Source organism: Dendrobates tinctorius, unplaced genomic scaffold (genome assembly GCF_039654945.1).
Source record: "Dendrobates tinctorius isolate UK_male_01 unplaced genomic scaffold, ASM3965494v1 ptg000011l, whole genome shotgun sequence".
In the NCBI taxonomy this organism is placed as follows: domain Eukaryota; kingdom Metazoa; phylum Chordata; class Amphibia; order Anura; family Dendrobatidae; genus Dendrobates; species Dendrobates tinctorius.
In genome coordinates, this window is record NW_027361679.1 from 120,953,167 (window position 1) to 120,974,967 (window position 21,801).

A 21,801-nucleotide genomic window follows, 5' to 3' on the forward strand; every position below is an offset into this window, starting at 1 on the left:
AGCGGTTTGGCTGAAGTCTTGGTCTGGGGATAACGCTTCAAAGGCAAAGCTTTGCTCCATCCCCTCTTCAGGCTCAAGGGTGTTCGGGCCAGCTCTAGATAGCATCCTAGAGCAGGTGTCTGACAAAAACAAGGGGTTTCCAGAAGAAAAACCCAAGCGTCCCCAGTCCTTTCGTAGAGGGTCCTTTTTCAGGAGACAGACCGATTTTAGGAGCCAGGGTAGATCCAACAGGGGCTCCTTTAGAAACACTCAGAGCCAAGGGGGGAGAAGCAAGGCCCCTCTTTTCGCGTCATCCTCCAGGTCTAGAAGGCAATGACGCCATAGGTGTCGGGGGAAGACTGCGACGATTCGCAGCAAGGTGGCGCCAGGTAACCCAGAACCGATGGGTCCTCAGAACCATCAAAGAAGGGTACAGCATAGAATGTTATTCCCCTCCCCCCGACAGATACATCGCCCCCACCATAGTCCCGGAAGACTCTACCATGTGGGCAGACCTTCAGGATCTGCTCCGGTCAGAGGTCATAGTGCCAGTTCCGCAGCAGGAGAGGGGAAAGGGTCATTACTCTTCCCTATTCTCCATTACAAAACCATCTGGCGAGGCCAGAACAATTATAAACTTGAAACCCCTAAATGCCTGGGTGGTATACAAAAGGTTTCGAATGGAATCAATACGCTCAGCGATTCAACTTATAGACAGGGATGCTGTCATGTGTACTCTGGACCTGAAGAGTGCATACTATCAGGTCCCCATTCATCCCGCATCTCAAAGCCTATTAAGATTCGCGATCAGTCTACCATCCCGGACCTGCCACTTCCAGTTCCAGTGCCTTCCGTTCGGGCTGGCTTCGGCCCCCCGAATATTTACAAAGCTGGTAGCAGAGGTGGTAGCCTACCTGAGAAAGCAGGGAGTCATTATAATACCCTATCTAGACGACTTTCTCCTAGTCGCAGGATCAGAAGAAAGGCTCATCCAGGACAGAAGCCGAACGATCAGAACACTGGAGTATCTCGGCTGGCTGATCAACGACCAGAAGTCAGACCTAAAACCAGAAAGCAGGAAGATCTTCCTGGGAGGCCTTCTGGATTCAAGAGACAGAATATCCCGGCTACCGAGAAAAAAAGCAGCAGACAATTCAAGACAGAGTCAAGGGACTACTGAGACACCGCTCCTCCATAAGAGGTGCAATGGAAGTTCTGGGTCTGATGACGGCTTGCATTCCATGCGTCAGATGGGCCCAGTCCCATTCGAGGCCCCTGCAAAAGGAAATCCTCGCAGGATGGAACAGGCGTCAGGATTCTCTCGACGGGCCCATATCCTTACCAGACTCGGTAAGAAGATCCCTGCGGTGGTGGATACAGCCCCAGAACTTACAGGTGTGCGTGCTATGGACAACCTCGCCGTACGTGGTAATCACCACAGACGCCAGTACGTGGGGATGGGGAGCCCACGTAGAAGGGAGAATTTTTCAAGGAAGATGGCCGGTCAGCATCAGAAGCAGATCCTCCAACTTCAGGGAACTCTATGCGGTCTGGGAAGCCCTGCGTCAGAACCGGTCGGTAGTGAGAAATCGACATGTCCGGATATTGTCCGACAACACAACGGCATTCTCATTCCTGAAACACCAGGGAGGTCCGAGACATCGACCACTCCAGGCACTCGCAGGTCGAATATTCGCCTGGGCAGAAGAGGTGGTCCTCTCCATAACGGCAATCCACCTAGAGGGTTCTCAGAATGTAGTAGCAGACTATCTAAGCAGACAGCGGGTCAGCCCGACAGAGTGGGAGCTAAACGAAGAAATCTTCCATCAGCTTTGTCAGCGTTGGGGAACCCCCAGTATAGACCTGTTCGCAAACCGGAAGAACTCAAAGGTCGCCAGATTCTACTCCTTGAACCCAGCAGATCACCCTGACGGAGTAGATGCCCTGAGCCAGACCTGGACGGAACCCCTCTTGTATGCATTCCCGCCACTGGCGCTGATACCGGCGGTACTCAGGAAGATCTGCGAGGACCGCGCGTCGGGAATATTAATAGTGCCATACTGGCCACAGAGAAGCTGGTTTCCGCTGCTAGGAGCCATGGCATTAGGAAACCCAGTCGAGCTACCCCTGAAGGGAGATGTTATCCACCAGGGGACGATTCGCCATCCAGACCCAGCAAGGTTACGCCTCTCGGCATGGATCCTGAAAGGGACATCCTGAGAGCAAAGGGCTTATCCGAGCAGGTCATATCCACTCTACTGGCCAGCAGGAAACCGGTAACATCCGCAATCTACAGAAAAATATGGAAGAGATTCTGCCTGGAAGGTGGCAGGTCCGACCTCTCGGCAGGTACCCCTGACCTCCCTAGTGTCCTAGACTTTCTGCAGTTGGGATATAATAAGGGGCTTAAACCCAGCACGTTAAAGGTCCAGATCTCGGCTTTGAGCGCCTTCTTCGACTACCCTTTAGCCTCCCATCCTTGGGTGGTAAGATTCATAAAGGCCACGCAGCGTCTTCGCCCCACAATTAGGCAGCTCACCCCGCCCTGGGACCTCGGCCTGGTACTCAGATCTTTATGTAGGGACCCCTACATGCCTAGTGATAGAATGTCCATTTCGACTCTCTCTCGAAAGACGGCTTTCCTCGTAGCCATCACCACGGCCAGAAGAATAGGGGAGATCCAGGCCCTGTCCACCAAGGATCCATATCTCCAGATCAGAGACGATCATATAACCTTAAGATTAGATCCGGCTTTTATCCCCAAGGTAGCCTCTTACCAGAATATAAATCAGGAGATAGTGCTACCATCCTTCTGCAGCAATCCCCGCAACGAGAAAGAACAGCGTCTCCACTCCCTAGACGTAAGACGGGCAGTTATAAGCTATCTAGAGGCCACCAATGACTGGCGTATTGACTCAAACTTGTTCATCCTCTTCGGGGGTAAAAATAGGGGGAGAAAAGCTTCTGAGGCGTCCATCGCAAGATGGATCACATCAGTAATTTCAGACGCCTACCAGTCGGAAGGCGCCAACCCACCAGATACCTTAAGGGCCCACTCTACTAGGGCAGTTTCAGCCTCCTGGGCCGAGCGCGCAGGCGCCTCAGTCGAGCAGATTTGTAGAGCGGCAACCTGGGCCAGCCTGAATGCATTTTGCAAGCACTACAAACTTGACGTGCTATCAGGCCAACATACCGCATTTGGGAGAAAAGTTCTCCAGGCGGTGATCCCACCCTGAGGAGGTGCTTTGGTACTCTCCATGGTGCTGTCAAGTGGACGTCCTGGAAAATAGGTATTAGACCTACCGATAATGATGTTTCCAGGAGTCCATCCTGACAGCACAGGTAGTTCCCTCCCTGTTATGTTATGTTTTGTTGAGTTATGTCATATGATGTAATATGATGATACCATTAAAAGAGTTATAGCATTATCCACGCTGTGGTTCTTGTTAAGTCACTGAGGGAAAGGGGGTGGGACGGGGCCTTTTAACCTCTCGTGTGCTTTCCTGTCCCTGTAAGGAGGAGGAGGACGTCCTCCATGGTGCTGTCAGGATGGACTCCTGGAAACATCATTACCGGTAGGTCTAATACCTATTTTTTCGAGGCAAGTGAAATTGTCGAGATTTTTAAGTGGAAGCCACTCCCAATAAATGCCAATGCGGCATCATCCAAAGTGTAGTGGTTACTGCAGTACCGCTTCCATTCAGAAAAACAGGAGCTGGCAACAGCCACTAGGCTTTGTAAGGATCTTCGCTTAGCTACTCCACTCAGTGTTTATATTCGACAGCAGACAGAGCACAAGATAGCTGAGCAGTTGGGGCACAGAGTGTCCAACCCCCACCACTATGCTATTGAGCACCTATTCTGAGGATAGGTCATCAAAGACTTTCCCAGACAACGTTAATATAGTGATTATAATTATAGTGGTTTGAAAAAACCACTATATTGTAATCCGAACGCTGCTAACTTATTCTTCTTCTTATTATTAAGTTGATTTCCGCAATTAATGCGGCCCGAACCGCTACACGCACAGACTCCGTTGAGGTGTCGTTTCGAAGCCAGCGTCCATGAGAGGTGTGCTAAGTATTTTTCGTGTTGATCGGATTTGTAGTTTTTGCGCAATTTGCGTTTGAAAATTTTTTTTCCCGTCATTGGAATTCATTGTCTCCAATGCTTTTCAATAGGAAATGGCAAAACGTGCCCTGAGGCGATTGAAATGACAGTTGAGCTCATTGATATGCGCAGGCAGACCCAGTTACTATGCCAACGCCTACGAACTTCACTTGAACCCCAGCACAGAGCCTCTGCCACATAATATCAGCTCTTAAAGCGAAACCCACAGCACAAATGCAAATCTAGCTTCATCACATGACACATGCCCCTGAGAGAGAATGTGTGCGCCAAAGTGGATTTAAAAGAAGCCCAGTCAGCCAAACTAGCTCTTAAAGAGCCAATGCGCCAAAGTGATTGTTAAAGGGCCAGCACACCCAAATGAGTCTTAACCCCTTACCTACAATTGACGTAATATTCCGTCCATGTGACCATGGACCTAATTACCATGGACGGAATATTACGTCATGCCCTTTAATGCGACATCGCGACTTAAGTCGCGGTGATCGCATTAAAATGCCGATGCCATCTTACCTCAGGATAGATGGCCTCGGCATCCCGGGCAGTCTCCGCCCTGGCCCGCCCCTCTCTGAGCTGTGATTGGCTGTTCAATTCAGAACAACCAATCACAGCAACTCTCTTTGTTTCAGCCAATCAGATTGGCTGAAACAACAGGAATCTAGGCTAGGATCGAGTACCGATGTACTCGATCCTAGGACCGGTGCCTGGCAACGCCAGGCACCGGAGAAAAGCCCCCAGATTGGCGCGATCGCCGATCTAATCGATCGCGCCAATCGCAGCGCACAGCGGCGCAATATCGCCGCTGTGCCCTGCCGGTACCGGCCCGGATCGGTGCTGTAATAGCACCGATCCTAGGCCAGAGCCTAGGACAGGCCCAGTAGGGCCTGCAGGAAGTGGTTGGCGCGATCGATTAGATTGGCGATCGCGCCAGCCACAGGGCACAGCTGCGGTCACCATGTGACCGCTCTGTGCCCTGCTGATGACCTGGCCATGACCTGCCTAGGAATCGGAGCTGTGAGCTCCGATCCTAGGCAGTTACCATGGTCACCAGGCAGATCAGGGATTGGTGGGATCGATGTAATCATTCGATCCCACCAATGACAGGTCACAGCAGCGAAGTGACCGCTCTGTGACCTGCCCCCTGACCTGCCTCTGACCTGTCTAACCTGTCTGCAGGGGTCCTCACTCTAGCTGAGGATTCCTGCAGAGAGGTCGGACGCAGCAAGAGCTCCTGTGCTGGGTATTGTGGTGCCACAGCTTGTAGCATCACAATCCCTGCAGAAGAAAGAAGAAGAAGAAAGAAAACTACAACTGTAAGTGCTAATTGATCCCTGATCCCCTGCCCAATCTATCTTCACCCCCCCACCTATCTTCATTCCCCCGTCCCCCCTTTTGGCCCGCCTCCGTGTGCAGCCGCCAAGCGTTGATCGGTGACGCAGTTCACCGATCAACACTTGTGCTCGCTTTTTTTTACTCCGCACACATCCCGTTTTTCATTTTTTTTCTCCCCCCCCTTGTGCCACCTAACTACAACCCTAACTGACCCCTGCCCAATCTTTCTTCATCCACCCCAATCCCCCCATCCCCCTTCCCCCTATTTTTACCCCCCTCCACCCCACTTTTGCGCCACCTCCGTGCGCAGCCACCGAGCGTTGATCGGTGACGCAGTTCACCGATCAACACTCGTGCTCGCCTTTTTTCCTTCGCGCACACATCCCGTTTTTCATTTTTTTTCTCCCCCCCCTTGTGCCACCTAACAACAACCCTAACTGACCCCTGCCCAATCTCTCTTCATCCACCCCAATCCCCCCATCCCCCACCCCCCTCCACCCCACTTTTGCGCCACCTGCCTGCCGTTTTAAATTTTTTTCTCCCCTTTTTGTGCCACGTAACTACAACCCTAACTGTTGATCCCTGTCCGATCTCTATTCATCCACCCCAATCCCCCCAGCCCCCTCTTTTTACCCCCCTTTGTGCCGTTTCCGTGTGCACATTTAGCAGCCGCTGAATTTTGATAAGTGACGCAATTCACTTATAAAAGTTCGTGCCGGCTGTTTTCCATTTTTCTTTTTCACCTCCCCCCCCCCTTTGAGCCACCCCTGTGCACACATCCAGCAGCCACTGAATTTTGGTAAGTGACGCCGTTCACTTACCATATCTAGGTCCTGCTGTTTTAGACTGTTTTTTCCACATTTCCTTTTAGCTTTTTCTTACAGGATAGTGTGCACCAATCACTAGCCCCCCACCACATACACAGTTATAAATAAAGTACACCCAAGCACCATATTTACACAAAAAAATGTCCCGCCCATCACGTTCCTCCCAACAGCGCTATTCAATGGAGGAGGCATATTCTTACCTTGCCTCCGACACTGATAGCGAGGATGACGATCCGACTTTTCTTTATTTTTCGGATTCTTCATCCTCTTCTTCTTCCTCTTCCCCCTCCTCATCTTCCTCCTCGGGTCCTGCGGAACCGCCACGCAGACGCTCCAGGACAGAAGATGAGGCAGCGCCCACCATGCCCGCAGCTGATTCAGCAGACCCTGTGTGGACCTCGCCCCCCGAAAATTACGAGCCACTGATTCCTGATTTTGTGGCAGAATCAGGAATCAAGTTTGACACCACCGGCCTCACAGAAATTGACTTTTTCAAAGTCTTTTTCTCTGAGGATTTTGTTAACCACATGGTGGAGCAAACTAATTTGTACGCTCGGCAATTTTTGGAGCAAAACCCGCTTTCATCCTATACTAACTGGTCTCCTGTGGACGCAGTTGAAATGACGAAGTTTTGGGGCCTGGTCCTCCACATGGGTATCCTGAAGAAGCCTGAAATTTCGCAATATTGGAGTGTTGATATTTTATACAACACTCCAGTATTCCGAATGGTCATGGCCCGGGCGCGTTTTCAGGCCATCCTCAAGTTTCTGCATTATAACGATAATGCACAGTGTCTCGCACGAGATGACCCCAACTTTGACCGTCTGTTCAAAGTTCGGCCGGTCATCGAACACTTCAACAAAAAGTTTGCTGAAGTGTACGTGCTCCAAAGGAACATCTGCGTGGACGAGTCCTTGGTCCATTTTAAGGGCAGGCTCGGATTCCGTCAATACCTGCCCAGTAAGAGGGCCAGGTACGGAATCAAACTCTATAAGCTGTGTGAGAGTACCTCAGGGTACACCCACAGGTTTAGAGTGTACGAAGGAAAGGACACCAGGATTGAACCCCCTGAGTGTCCTCCTGACCTGGGAGTGAGTGGGAAAATTGTGTGGGATTTGGTGCACCCACTGCTGGATAAAGGTTATCACCTCTACACTGATAACTTTTATACCAGTGTCCCACTCTACAAAGCCCTCTTTGCGCGAGGTACCGCAGCTTGCGGTACTGTCCGCAAAAATCAGAGAGGCCTCCCGAAGACGCTACTTGGGCAGATGCTCCGAAAAGGTGAGAGCAGGGCCCAATGTAGCGACCACCTGCTGGTGGTCAAGTACAAGGACAAGAGGGATGTCTTTCTCTTGACCACCATACACGGTGATGGCAGCGCCCTCAGCACTGTACGGGGTACCTCGGCACAGGTCAGCAAACCTGAATGTGTGCTGGGGTACAATAAAAACATGGGGGGCGTTGATCGCTCCGATCAATACCTCCAACCGTACAATGCTTTGAGAAAGGCCAAGGCGTGGTACAAAAAGCTGGTCGTGCACATCGTCCAATTGGCAATGCTCAACGCATTCCTATTGTCACAATGTGCATGCCCCAGCGATACGTCGTACCTTCAGTTTCAGGAGGTAGTGGTTAAGGCCCTGATGTTTGGCACTCAGGAAGGAGCGGGCCCCAGAACTTCCGGAACTGAAGGTGCTCGTATTGTACCAGGTCAGCATTTCCCGGGGGAGGTCCCGCAAACTGGAAAAAGAGGTAAATCGCAAAAAAGGTGCCGAGTGTGTTACAAAAACGGAATACGCAAGGACACCATTTATCAATGCGACACCTGCCCCGAAAAACCTGGCCTGTGTATGAAGGATTGCTTCAAATTGTACCACACCTCAATGCACTACTAAATTTCGTTACCGGAAACATTAGATTAGTTGGGGCACATCTAGATAAGTTCCTTGGGGGTCTAGTTTCCAAATCAATGTCACTTGTGGGTTTTTTTTACTGTTTAGGCACATCAGGGGCTCTGCAAATGGAAAATGACGCCCACAGACCATTCCATCTAAGTCTGCATTTCAAAACGTCACTCCCTTCCGACCCTGCCGTGTGCCTAAACAGTTTTTTCCCACATATGGGGTACCAGCGTACTCAGGACAAATTGGACAACAACTTTTGGGGTCCAATTTCTCCTCTTACGCTTGGGAAAATTGAAAATTGGGGACTAAACGATCATTTTTGTGGGCACAAAATAGGATTTTTTATTTTCACGCCTGGGCAGTATAAACTTTAGTGAAACACTTGGGGGTTCAAAGTTCTCACCACATATCTAGATAAGTTCCTTAGGGGGTCTAGTTTCCAAAATGGGGTCACTTGTGGGGGGTTTCTACTGTTTAACCACATCAGGGGCTCTGCAAACGGAACATGACGCCCGCAGACCATTCCATCAAAATCTGCATTCCAAAGCGTCACTTCTTCCCTTCTGAGCCCCGACGTGTGCCCAAACAGTAGTTTTCCCCCACATATGGGGCACCAGCGTACTCAGGACAAATTGGAAAACAACTTTTGTGGTCCAATTTCTCCTCTTACGCTTGGGAAAATTGAAAATTGGGGACTAAACGATCATTTTTGTGGGCACAAAATAGGATTTTTTATTTTCACGCCTGGGCAGTATAAACTTTAGTGAAACACTTGGGGGTTCAAAGTTCTCACCACATATCTAGATAAGTTCCTTAGGGGGTCTAGTTTCCAAAATGGGGTCACTTGTGGGGGGTTTCTACTGTTTAACCACATCAGGGGCTCGTCAAACGCAACATGGCGTCCAATCTCAATTCCAGCCAATTTTAGGTTGAAAAAGTCAAGCGGCGCTGCTTCCCTTCCGAGCCCTGCCGTGCGCCCAATCAGTGGTCCCCCCCACATACAGAGTATCAGCGTACTCAGGACAAATTGGACAACAACTTTTGATGTCCAATTTCTCCTTCTACCTTTGGGAAAATAAAAAATTGGGGACTAAACGATCATGTTTGTGGAAAAAATATGATTTTTTATTTTCACGCCTGGGCGTTATAAACTCCTGTGAAGCCCCAGGGGGTTCAAGGTGCTCGCCACACATCTAGATAAGTTCCTTAGGGGGTCTAGTTTCCAAAATGGGGTCACTTGTGGGGGGTTTCCACTGTTTGGGCACATTGGGGGCTCGTCAAATGCAACATGGCGTCCAATCTCAATTCCAACCAATTTTAGGTTGAAAAAGTCAAACGGCGCTGCTTCTCTTCCGAGCCCTGCCGTGCGCCCAAACAGTGGTCCCCCCCCACATATAGGGTATCAGCGTACTCAGGACAAATTGGACAACAACTTTTGGGGTCCAATTTCTCCTGTTACCCTTGGGAAAATTAAAAAATTGTTGCTAACAGATCATTTTTGTGACTAAAAAGTTAAATGTTATTTTTTTCCTTCCATGTTGCTTCTGCTCCTGTGAAGCACTTGAATGGTAAATAATCTTCTAGAATGTAGTTTTGAGTAGCTTGAGGGGTTCAGTTTTTAGAATGGTGTCACTTTTGGGTATGTTCTGCCATATAGACCCCTCAAAGTGACTTCAAATGTGAGGTGGTCCCTAAAAAAAATGGTTTTGTAAATTTTGTTGTAAAAATGAGAAATCGCTGGTCAACTTTTAACCCTTATAACTTCCTAACAAAAAAAAAATGTTGTTTCCAAATTTGTGCTGATGTAAAGTAGACATGTGGGAAATGTTATTTATTAACTATTTTCTGTCATGTAACTCTCTGGTTTAAGGTAATAAAAATTCAAACTTTGAAAATCGCAAAATATTCTAAATTTTCGCCATATTTCCGTTTTTTTCATAAATAAACACAAGTTATAGCGAAGAAATTTTATCACTAAAGTGAAGTACAATATGTCACGAGAAAACAATGTCAGAACCGCCTAGATCCGTTGAAGCGTTCCAGAGTTATGACCTCATAAAGGGACAGTGGTCAGAATTGTAAAAATTGGCCCGGTAGTTAACGTGCAAACCACCCTTGGTAGTGAAGGGGTTAAAGGGCCGACACACCAAATCGGAGGCTGAGCCGCCCCGGCCTCCAAATCGGAGGCTGAGCCGCCCCGGCCTCCAAATCGGAGGCTGAGCCGCCCCGGCCTCCAAATCGGAGGCTGAGCCGCCCCGGCCTCCAAATCGGAGGCTGAGCCGCCCCGGCCTCCAAATCGGAGGCTGAGCCGCCCCGGCCTCCAAATCGGAGGCTGAGCCGCCCCGGCCTCCAAATCGGAGGCTGAGCCGCCCCGGCCTCCAAATCGGAGGCTGAGCCGCCCCGGCCTCCAAATCGGAGGCTGAGCCGCCCCGGCCTCCAAATCGGAGGCTGAGCCGCCCCGGCCTCCAAATCGAAGGCTGAGCCGCCCCGGCCTCCAAATCGGAGGCTGAGCCGCCCCGGCCCGGGCACCATTTCAAACCACTATCTGTACTTCCTTCAGGAAATACACATCTAGTTTAATCTGTTAGTGGGTTTTTTTTTTTAATAAAAATTTGGCATGATTAATTTACAAGTGCTTCTCTCGAAATTAGAATACCATCATTTATTTCAGTTTTTCAATATATATATAAAAATGAAACTCCTATATTATATAGAGTAATTACAAACAGTGATCTATTTCATGTGTTTTCTGTTGATGATTATGGCTTACAGCCAATGAAAACCCAAAAGTCATTATCTCAGTAAATTAGAATACTTTATAGCACCAGCTTGGAAAATGATTTTAAAATCCAAAATGTTGGCCTACTGAAATGTATGTTTCGTAAGTGCACTCAATACTTGGTCAGGGCTCCTTTTGCATCAATTACTGCATCATGCGGTGTGGCATAGAGGCAATCAGCCTGTGGCACTGCTGAGGTGTTATGGAAGCCCAGGTTGCTTTGATGGCAGCCTTCAGCTCGTCTACATTGTTGAGTCTGGTGTCTCTCATCTTCCTCTTGATAATACCCTATGGGGTTAAGGTCAGCCGAGTTTGATAGCCAATCAAGCACAGTGATACTGTTGTTTTTAAACCAGGTATTGGTACTTTTGGCTGTGTGGAAAGGTGCCAAGTCATGCTGGAGAATGACATTTCCATCTCCAAAAAGCTTGTCGGCAGAGGGAAGCATGTAGTGCTCTAAAATTACTCTGTTGCCTTATTGGGGGACACAGAACCGTGGGTGTTATGTTGCTGTCCACTAGGAGGCGACACTATGCATAATCTGAAAAAGATTAACTTTGGCTCCTCCTCTGCAGTATACACCCCTGGACGGCGTCAACCTTCTCCAGTTTTTGCTTAGTGTCGCAAGGAGGCACACCTAGGAGTTTTTTACTCCGCCCTTTTTTTTTTTTTTTTTCCTTCCTGGATTTTTTTCCAACGGACTACAGATGAAGAAAAGCGGGTCTACAGCGAGACTCCCGGCATGGCTCCCTCCTCGGTCCCCTATTAGGGGTACCCAGTTGAGGTCGAGGTGGCTATTCCCCATGTTGCTCCTTCCCCAGTCCTTCGGGTACTGGTTCGAAGTTGAGAACCCCCCCCCTCCCTCCTCAGTTCCTTTTTAGCTCTGGGTTGAGGTTGAGCTGATGACGAAGCCCCCTGACGGTGACGGCAGCACCCTCCCTAATCCCCCTCTGGGGGTATTAGGTTTAGACACCGCAGGTAGGGCCTGTGCCAGGCACCATTCGGACGCTTACAAGCCCAGGGACCCCAGTCCAGCTGCGGGCTCCTGTTGGGACCGGGGGAGATGCAGCAAGGCATAGCACTTGTCAGAGACCGGACTCCCTGCACCCTGTCTCTGCAGCAGCACCAGCTGCACAGCGCCTCAAAGGGACCCTCCACAGGGCCCAGTATGTTTTCAGACCCCACCGCTAGCCTTCGTTTTCATTCCGGGGGGGTCTGGGTTAAATCCAACTCCCCCACGGGCAACCGCGCCTTCCTGGAGCCCTGCTGGGCATGAGATCTCAAATTTAGGCCGCGGCTTCGGCCCCCGCCATGTTCCCGCCCCCCGGATGACGAAAATGACACTGCAGTGTCATAGAAGGGGCGGATCGAGACAGGAAGGGCGCGCTTTTACATAGCTCTGCGTGCCCTTTTCAGCTCTCCGCCCCCTCCACTTCAGAATTCCGGTGGCTATCTTGCTGCACCAGAAGACATAGTTGAAGGCAGCACAGCGGTCTGTGGGGTGCACAGGACTGGGATTTATCGGCGCTGGACCTAGGGGGCGTACCGGTGGGGTAAGATCACAGCTGGGTTCTCTGTACTCAGCTGTGAGTTCATATAACCTATAACGCTCCCCTGTTCTTCTCCTCTGCCCAGATACCCCTGTAGGGCCTCTGCTAATCAGCCTCTGGGCACTATGTCGGGCTCAAAAAAGAGAACCAGACAAGACTGCTTTTATGCAGTCTGCACAGCCTGCAAGGTTACTTTCCCCAGCGGCAGCACATACCCGCACTGCCGGCACTGTACCCAAAACACTGGATCAGAACTCCAAGAAGTCCCTACCAACGCTTCTGCGGCCGCTACTTCGCCGGAATGGGCTACTCAGATGTTGCAGTCTATGACACAGTCTATAGATAACCTGACCTCCACACTATTGCAGGCTCTGCAGGGTCATGTCTCGGCTATGAAGGTTACCCAGCAAAGGGACATCCGGTCTCAGGGACATGCCGCTTTCGACAGTTTGAGACGTAAGCGGACCCACAGGTCGCGTTCATCTGCGTCTTAACATAGCACTAGGTCGTCCCCCTCCAGGGAGAGACAGTGGCTCCAGGTCACCTAGGCCGTCCCCTGATAAAGACAATGTGGATCTCCACAACGATCCCAGACCACAGAACACCTCCGCCCTAGTTCACCCGCTAGGGAGCTCCTTAGCGATGCGCAAGACTCGGAGGGCATATGTTAGTCTAAGGCTAGTTTCACACTAGCGTTTTTGAGCGCAGCGACATCCTGCGCACGGCTGCCGCTAAGCCCCGCCCCCTGCCGCGCCTCCGTCGGTATCTCCGCCTACCGGCGCATGATGCTGCATGCGCCCTGCGTCCCCTATCTTTATCACTGGGGGCGCAGGCCGTGCGCAGTATGCGTTTGGCGGCGCATGCGCCTTTTTGACGGTGCGCCGGCGCAACCAAACTGCAGCAGGTTGCGTTTGGCGCAGGTCGGCGCACCGTCAAAAGGACGCATGCGCCGCCAAACGCATACTGTGCACGGCCTGCGCCCCAGTGATAAAGATAGGAGGCGCATGCAGCGTCATGCGCCGGTAGGCGGAGCTACCGGCGGGGGCGGGGCTTAGCGGCGGCCGTGCGCAGGCCGTCGCTGCGCTCAAAAACGCTAGTGTAAAACTAGCCTAACTCAGATAACGAAACAGAGAACGCTCTGCTCCCTTGTCCCCCTAGCAATACGGCGCTAGTTGAGGATATAATCTCCTCCATCCATCGGGTGCTGGACATTTCTGATCCAACCCCGGAAGCACCAGAACACAAGATTTCCTTTGAGAGTGTTCAGAAACCATCTAAGGTCTTCCCTAATCACCCGGAATTTCAAAAAATACTTTCTAAGCATTTTTCGCAGCCTGAGAAAAAATTCCCCAATGGCAAATACTTAGAAGCAAAGTACCCCTTCCCACAGAAGGACACTAAGGAATGGACCGATCCACCTGAAGTGGACCCCCCAGTTTCTAGGCTAGCAGCACAAACGCTTCTCTCACTGCCGGACACCTCAACCCTCAAGGACGCAGCAGACAGACAGGTAGAACGCATGGCTCGTTCAATCTTCGAAGCGGCAGGTGCCTCTTTGACTCCCGTGTTTGCTTCAGTTTTGGCAACCAAGGCCATTATGGCCTGGGCTAAACTATTGCAACAGGGCCTCCAAGCTTCAAATCCTCAGCTGGCGGACCAGGCGGTGCAAATTGCAGTAGTGGCAGATTATATGGTCCAGGCAGCGTTGGATTCTGCAAGAGGTGTAGCGGGAATAGCATCAAACGCCTTCATGATCCGGCGTATTCTCTAGCTGAGAGAATGGAAGGCGGATGCGGCCTCAAAAAAGTCTCTAACAAATCTCCCGTACTTCAGTGGGCGTGTTTTCGGTGAAAAGCTGGATACAATGATATCTAATGCTACCGGGGGTAAAAGTACTTTTCTCCCTCAACTAAAACCAAAACGCACGTTTAAAAGACGTAATCAATCTCGTTTCCGATCCTTTCGGAATTCTTCAGGCTGGTCTATCTCGCGCCCAGCACAAAATCGTAAACGCTTCCCCCCCCCCCCCCCCCTGCAGAGACAACACACGGGCGGCACAGAGGAAGGACAGGAACTGGCAGTCAAAAGCAAGCCAGGTGAAATCCAAGGGAGGAAAAGCTCAGACTTTCCCCTCATCATGACTCATGGCCTCCGAAAGACACCGCACTTGTAGGCGGACGACTGCTATTCTTTCAGCACGTCTGGCTGCCTATTTCAGAAGACAGGTGGGTCAAGGAAATAGTGTCTTCAGGATACTAGCTCGAGTTTACTACCAGCCCACCGAACAGGTTCTTTCTCTCCGTTCCTCCAAAACCTCCACTCAAGGCTCAAGCCTTCCATCAAGCGGTTTCTTCCCTCCTTCAAGCAGGAGTTATAGTACCAGTTCCAGCAGAAGAGCACTTCCGAGGGTTCTACTCCAATCTGTTCGTGGTGCCCAAGAAAGGAGACAGCGTCCAACCGATACTAGACCTCAAGCAATTCAACAAGTATGTTCGAGTTCGTCACTTTCGCATGGAGTCCCTCCGGTCAATCGTTGCGTCCATGGAGAAAGGAGAATGTCTCGCCTCCATAGACATACAGGACGCATACCTGCATATACCAATTGCTCCCGCCCGTCAGAGATTCCTCAGATTCGCAATCAACCAAGACCATTACCAGTTTGTGGTCCTCCCGTTCGGACTCGCCACGGCTCCCAGAACATTTACAAAGGTCATGGCAGCTACCATGGACGTTCTACACTCCAGAGGCATAGTAGTCATTCCATACCTGGACGATCTTATCAAGGCCCCCACCTTCAAGGACTGTGAGGTCAACGTCTCAATCACAATCGACACTGAGTCGCCTGGGATGGTTAGTCAATTTACAGAAGTCATCGACTACCCCGAGTCAGTCTCTGGCCTTCCTAGGGATGCTATTCGACACCTCCAGGGGTCTGGTGTTCCTCCCCAGGGACAAGGCACTAGCCCTCCATTTGGGAGTTCGCACTCTCCTCCGCAAGTCTCCCCGATCTCTCCGGTATGCCATGAGAGTACTCGGCAGGATGGCAGCAGCAATAGAGGCGGTACCATTTGCCCAGTTTCACCTCAGACCCATTCAACTGGCCATCCTCCAGTCCTGGGACAGGAATCCGTTCTCCCTCGACAGGGAGTTCCGGTTATCATCGAAAACCAGGAGGTCCCTGCACTGGTGGCTCAAGCGAACCTCGCTTGCAAGGGGAAAATCCTTTCTCTTAGGTCAATGGAAGGTTTTGACCACCGACGCAAGACTGACGGGTTGGGGCGCGGTGCACCTACATCACAGAGCGCAAGGCAAGTGGTCACCAATGGAAGCGAACATGCCCATCAACATCCTGGAAATTCGGGCCATCTTCCTGGCATTGAAAGCCTTTCATCACTTGCTAGCAGTCTCTCATATCCGAGTACAGTCGGACAATGCCACGGCGGTGGCGTATGTGAACCATCAAGGTGGGACCCGCAGCATCCAGGCGATGAATGAAGTAACACGTATCCTACACTGGGCGGAGGATGCGAGGTCGGTACTCTCTGCGGTCCACATTCCGGGTGTGGACAACTGGAAAGCCGACTATCTCAGCAGACAAGGAATGGACTCGGGGGAGTGGTCTCTCCATCCTGAAATTTTTCGTCGGATCTGCCATCGCTGGGGGACCCCGGACGTGGATCTAATGGCATCCCATCTCAATGCCAAGGTTCCCAATTTCATGGCCAGGACGTGCGATCCGCGGTCGCTCAGAGCAGATGCCCTGGTTCAGGACTGGACCCAGTTCCAGCTTCTGTACATTTTTCCACCCCCTCCCCCTGATCTCCAGAGTCCTGAGGAAGATCAAACAAGAGGGAGTTCCCACCATCCTGATCGCGCCAGACTGGCCCAGGCGTACATGGTACGCCGACGTCATGCAACTCACAGCAGACGCCCCCCTGGCGTCTCCCCACACGTCCCGACCTTCTGTCACAAGGCCCGTTCTTCCACCAGAACTCAGGGGCTCTCAATTTGACGGCGTGGCCATTGAGACATGGGTTTTGACCCAAGCAGGTTTTTCACCGGGCGTCGTTAAAACCATGATCAGGGCTCGAAAGCCAGCTTCAGCCAGGATTTACTATCATACCTTGAAGGTTTTCTTTACATGGTGCGAATCTCGCGGACAGATCCCACTCCCCTACTCTCTTCCAAAGGTCCTCGGTTTCCTTCAGTCAGGCTTGGACGCCAGGCTATCCCTGGGCTCGCTTAAGAGCCAGGTGTCAGCGCTCTCAGTGCTTTTTCAGAGGCGTATTGCTAACAAGCCGCAAGTGAGGACTTTTCTCCAAGGGGTTTCCATATTGGTTTCCCCTACAAACATCCATTGAAGACGTGCGACCTCCAACATGGTCCTGACAGCATTGCAGACACCTCCTTATAAACCCCTTAAGGAGGTCTCACTCCGCCTTCTATCACAGAAGGTGGTTTTTCTGGTGGCAATCACCTCGCTACGCAGGGTGTCCGAACTTTCAGCACTTTCCTGCAGGCAACCCTTCCTGGTTTTCCATCATGACAAAGTGGTTCTCCGTACAGTCCCATCCTTCCTTCCGAAGGTTGTGTCCAGCTTCCACCTCAATGAGGAAATCTCACTACCATCTCTTTGCCCGGTTCCCGTTCATAGAGTGGAGAAGGCTCTGCATACGCTTGACCTTATCAGGGCATTGCGTATTTACGTATCTAGGACTGCTCCCTTCCGGAAGTCTGATTCACTTTTCCTTCTTCCAGAAGGCGTTCGCAAGGGCCTACTGGCTTCCAAAGCCACCCTTGCTAGGTGGATCAAGTCCACCATTCAAGAGTCTTACCGCCTTAACAATTCTCTTCTGGCCGGTATCACGGCACACTCTACGTGGGCGGTAGGGGCCTCTTGGATCATTCGACATCAAGCCTCGGCACAACAAGTGTGTAAGGCAGCCTCTTGGACTAGCCTCCACACATTTACATAACACTACAGAGTGCATACCTAGTCCTCAGCGGATGCAAGCCTGGGTAGACGGGTCCTGCAGGCGGCAGTACCCCAAATCTAGGGGACTGTCAGCACAATATTCGTCCACTGCTTCCCACCCAGGGACTGCTTTGGGACGTCCCACGATTTTGTGTCCCCCAATTAGGCGACAGAGTAAAGGAGGTTTTTGTGTACTCACCGTAAAATCTTTCTCTTAGCCTTTAATTGGGGGACACAGCTCCCACCCTGTTGCCCTTGCGGGCTGTTGTTACGGTTGGGTTCTCATATTGTTGTTTGAGCTCGTTTTATGATAGCCTTCTTACAGGCATGGTTATGTTTCTGGTATATTCCTCCTAATGCTTTTGCACAAAACTGGAGAAGGCTGATGCCGTCCAGGGGTGTATACTGCAGAGGAGGGGCCAAAGTTAATCTTTTTCAGATTATGCATAGTGTCGCCTCCTAGTGGACAGCAGCATAACACCCACGGTTCTGTGTCCCCCAATTAAAGGCTAAGAGAGAGATTTTACGGTGAGTACACAAAAATCTAATTTTCTTGGGAGACTGCTGCGCTGACTTTGGTCTTGATAAAACAGTGGTCCAGCAGATGCCTTGGCTCCCCAAATTACCACTGATTGTGGAGACTTCACACTAGACCTCAAGCAGCTTTGATTGTGTGCCTCTCCACTCTTCCTCCAGACGCTGGGACCTTGATTTCCAAAATTTACTTTAATCTGAAAGCAACACCTTGGACTACTGAGCAACAGTCAGCTCTTTTTCTCCTTGGCCCAGTTAAGACGCTTCTGGCATTGTCTTTTGGTCATGAATGGCTTGACACAAGGAATGCGGCACTTGTAGGCCATGTTCTGGATACCTCTGTGTTTGGTGGCTCTTGAAGCAATGACTCCAGCAGCAATCCACTTCTTGTGAATCTCCCCCAAAGTTTTGAATGGCCTTTCCTTAACAATCCTTTCAAGGCTGCGGTTATCCCGGTTGCTTGTGCACATTTTCCTACCACACTTTTTCCTTCCACTCCACTTTCCATAAACCTCTTCCTGACATCTGACGGCACATTAACCCCTGGCACACTGCGATCAAACACGATCTCAGTGTACTAGGGGTTTAGGGAAGCATCGGCATGGAGGGGGCTCCCTCCGTGCTTCCCTGTGACCCCCGCAGCAGCGCGATGTGCAGCGCTGCTGCGGGGGCCTCCTTCCCTGCAGGTCCCCAGATCCAATATGGCGGCGGGGGCCTGCAGGGAGCCGGCTTCCTCACTGCCTGCAAAGCGCAGGCATGAGGAAGCCTTCTGCAGAGCCTGTGTCAGAATGCTGATCTGTCACAGCGATCTGTGATGTATCAGAGCAGCGATCTCACACATGACAGTGACGTCCCCCCTGGGACAGTGTAATAAAGTTGGGGGAAAAAAAAAGTGTAAAAATTTATTTTAAAAAAAAATCGCTAAATTAAAAAAAAATATATTCCCGAATTCATTTTTTGGAAATAAAAAAACAAAACAATAAGTACACATTTAGTATCGCAGCGTCCGTAACGACCCACCCTATAAAACTGTCCTATTAGTTAACCCCTTCAGCGAACCCCTTAAAAAATAAAGCAAAAAATAATGCTTTATCATACCGCCGAACAAATAGTGCAATAACGCGCAATCACAAAAACGGATATAAATAACCATGGTACCGCTGAAAATGTCATATTGTCCTGCAAAAAACGTGCCGCCACACAGCGTCATCAGTGAAAAAATAAAGTTAGAGCTCGCAGAATAAAGTGATGCAAAAAATTTTTTTTTATATAAAATTGTTTTCAATGCATAAAAGCGCCAAAACATAAACATAAATGAGGTATCACTATAATCGTACTGACCCGAAGAATAAAGCCACCTTAACAATTTTACCTCACGTGGAACGGTGTAAACGCACCCCCAAAAAAAATTCTTGAAATGCTGGTTTTTGTTCATTCTGTGTCCCAAAAATCGGAATAAAAAGCGATCAAAAAATGTCACGTGCCCGAAAATGGTACCAATAAAAACATCAACTCGTCCCGCAAAAAATAAGACCTCACATGACTCGGTGGGTCAAAATATGGAAAAATTCTAGCTCTCAAAATGTGGTGGTGCAAAAACTATTTTTACAATAAAAAGCATCTTTTAGCGTATGACAGCTGCCAAAAATAAAAACCCACCATAAATAGTAAATCAAACCCCCCGTTATCACCCCCTTAGTTAGGGAAAGACTATGGCCCCCATATGCTGCCCCATAGACTATGGCCCTCATATGTAGCAAAAAAAAAGTCATACTCGCCTCCCCTGGGTCCATCACCGCTGTCTGCCGCTTCTTGTGTCAGTGACTGTTCAGCGAGCAGAGGGGCGGCGCGCACTAATCACGTCACCGCGCCCCCTGCTGCCTAAATGTCACTGACACAGGATGCAGCAGAGACAGCGGTGAGCAGCGATGGACCGGGGGGCAGGTGAATATCCCTATACTCGCCCATCCTGCCGCGGTCTCTGCAGCCTCGCTCGCTTCTCCACTGTCTCCCTTCCTGTCTTCAGCGGTCACGTGGTGCCGCTCATTACCACTCATGAATATGTGCATATTCATGAGTGGTAATGAGCGGCACCACGTGACCGCTAAAGACAGGAAGGGAGACAGTGGAGAAGCGAGCGAGGCTGCAGAGACCGCGGCAGGACAGGTAAGTATGACCTGACTCCCCCGCCGACCCGTGTATAAGCCGAGGGGGGGGGGGGGGGACCTTCAGCCCCAAAAAATGGGCTGAAAATCTCTGCGTATATACGGTAAATGTTCATTTTTTTTTTTTTTTTTTTTTTTTAAACATTCAAAAAATTCCTGTGAAGCACCTGAAGGGTTAATAAACTTCTTGAATGTGGTTTTGAGCATCTTGAGGGGTGCGGTTTTTTAGAATGGTGTCACTTTTGGGGATTTTCTATCATATAGACCCCTCAAAGTGACTTCAAATGTGATGTTCAGTCCGTAAAAATAAAATGGTGTTGCAAAAATGAGAAATCGCTGGTCAACTTTTAACCCTTATAACTTCCTAACAAAAAAAATTTTGGTTCCAAAATTATGCTGATGTAAAGTAAACGTGGGAAATGTTAAGTATTAAGGTTTTTGTGTGCCGTATCTCTGTGATTTAAGGGCATACAAAATCAAAGTTGGAAAATTGCGAAATTTTCGCCAAATTTTCATTTTTTTCACAAATAAACGCAAGTTATGTGAATGAAATTTTACCACTAACATGAAGTACAATATGTCAAGAGAAAACAATGTCAGAATCACCGGGATCCATGGAAGCGTTTCAGAGTTATTACCTCATAAAGGGACAGTGGTCAGAATTGTAAAAATTGGCCCGGTCATGAACCTGCAAACCACCCTGGGGGGGTAAAGGGGCTTGGATACAGCACTCTGAACAGCCAGCTTCTTTAGCAATGACCTTTTGTGGCTTTCCCTCCCTGTGGAGTGTCAGTGACTGCCTTCTGGACATCTGTCAAGGTCAGCAGTCTTCCCCATGATTGTGGAGCCTACTGAAACAGACTAAGGGACCCTTTTTAAACGCTTAGGAAGCCTTTGCAGGTGTTTTTTTTTATTTTTTTTTATTTTTTAACTATTCTATATGACTTTTGGGTTTTCATTGGCTGTAAGCCATAATTATCAACAGAAATAAACACGTCAAATACATCACTCTGTAATGACTCTATATAATACGAGTTTCACGTTTTGTATTGAAGAACTGAAATTGACTTTTTTTGATATTCTAATTTAGTGAGAAGCACTTGTACGTGCATTTTTTTGTCATGCACATAGCTACTTTTATGTATATTTTTGAAACTTTTCTACACTTGAAATTATGTGAGTATGGCTTGCCCCTATGTCATCTCTACAGGTCCAATTTTAGTATTTTTTTCATGTTTGTGCCTTTTTTTTTTTGTTCAGTAAAAGATTGTTTACTGCAGATTTTATATGGTTTTGTTTTGTAAATCTGAAAAAACTGAGTCACTGTCTATACCTGTTTACTACTACTACTACTATGGTCGCAATTATAACCTTGGTATATGTCAGAAAAGTGTATATATTTTTCTGTGAATCGGTGAAAAGACAAGGTGACAATAATTGTCCTATGCCTTCGCATTTTATGCTATTCCATACAACGGAACGTAGCGCTACATAATCATATAAAAATGGCAACTACTCCTGAATAGTGTAACACTGTTGAATCCAATCTTTCTTATGTGGCAATCTCTTCCAAGGGAAAATGTGAGAAGGCAAACTGCAGGCAAAACCTAATGAAAATTTGCTGA

General features: G+C 49.5%; 1 protein-coding gene across 1 annotated transcript in view; it reads left to right on the top strand.

Moving 5' to 3' along the window:
* The window catches only part of WDR18 (WD repeat domain 18), a 67,798-nt gene that overhangs the window by 18,498 nt on the left and 27,499 nt on the right, over positions 1 to 21,801 (top strand). The gene's annotated exons all lie outside the window — the stretch shown is intronic.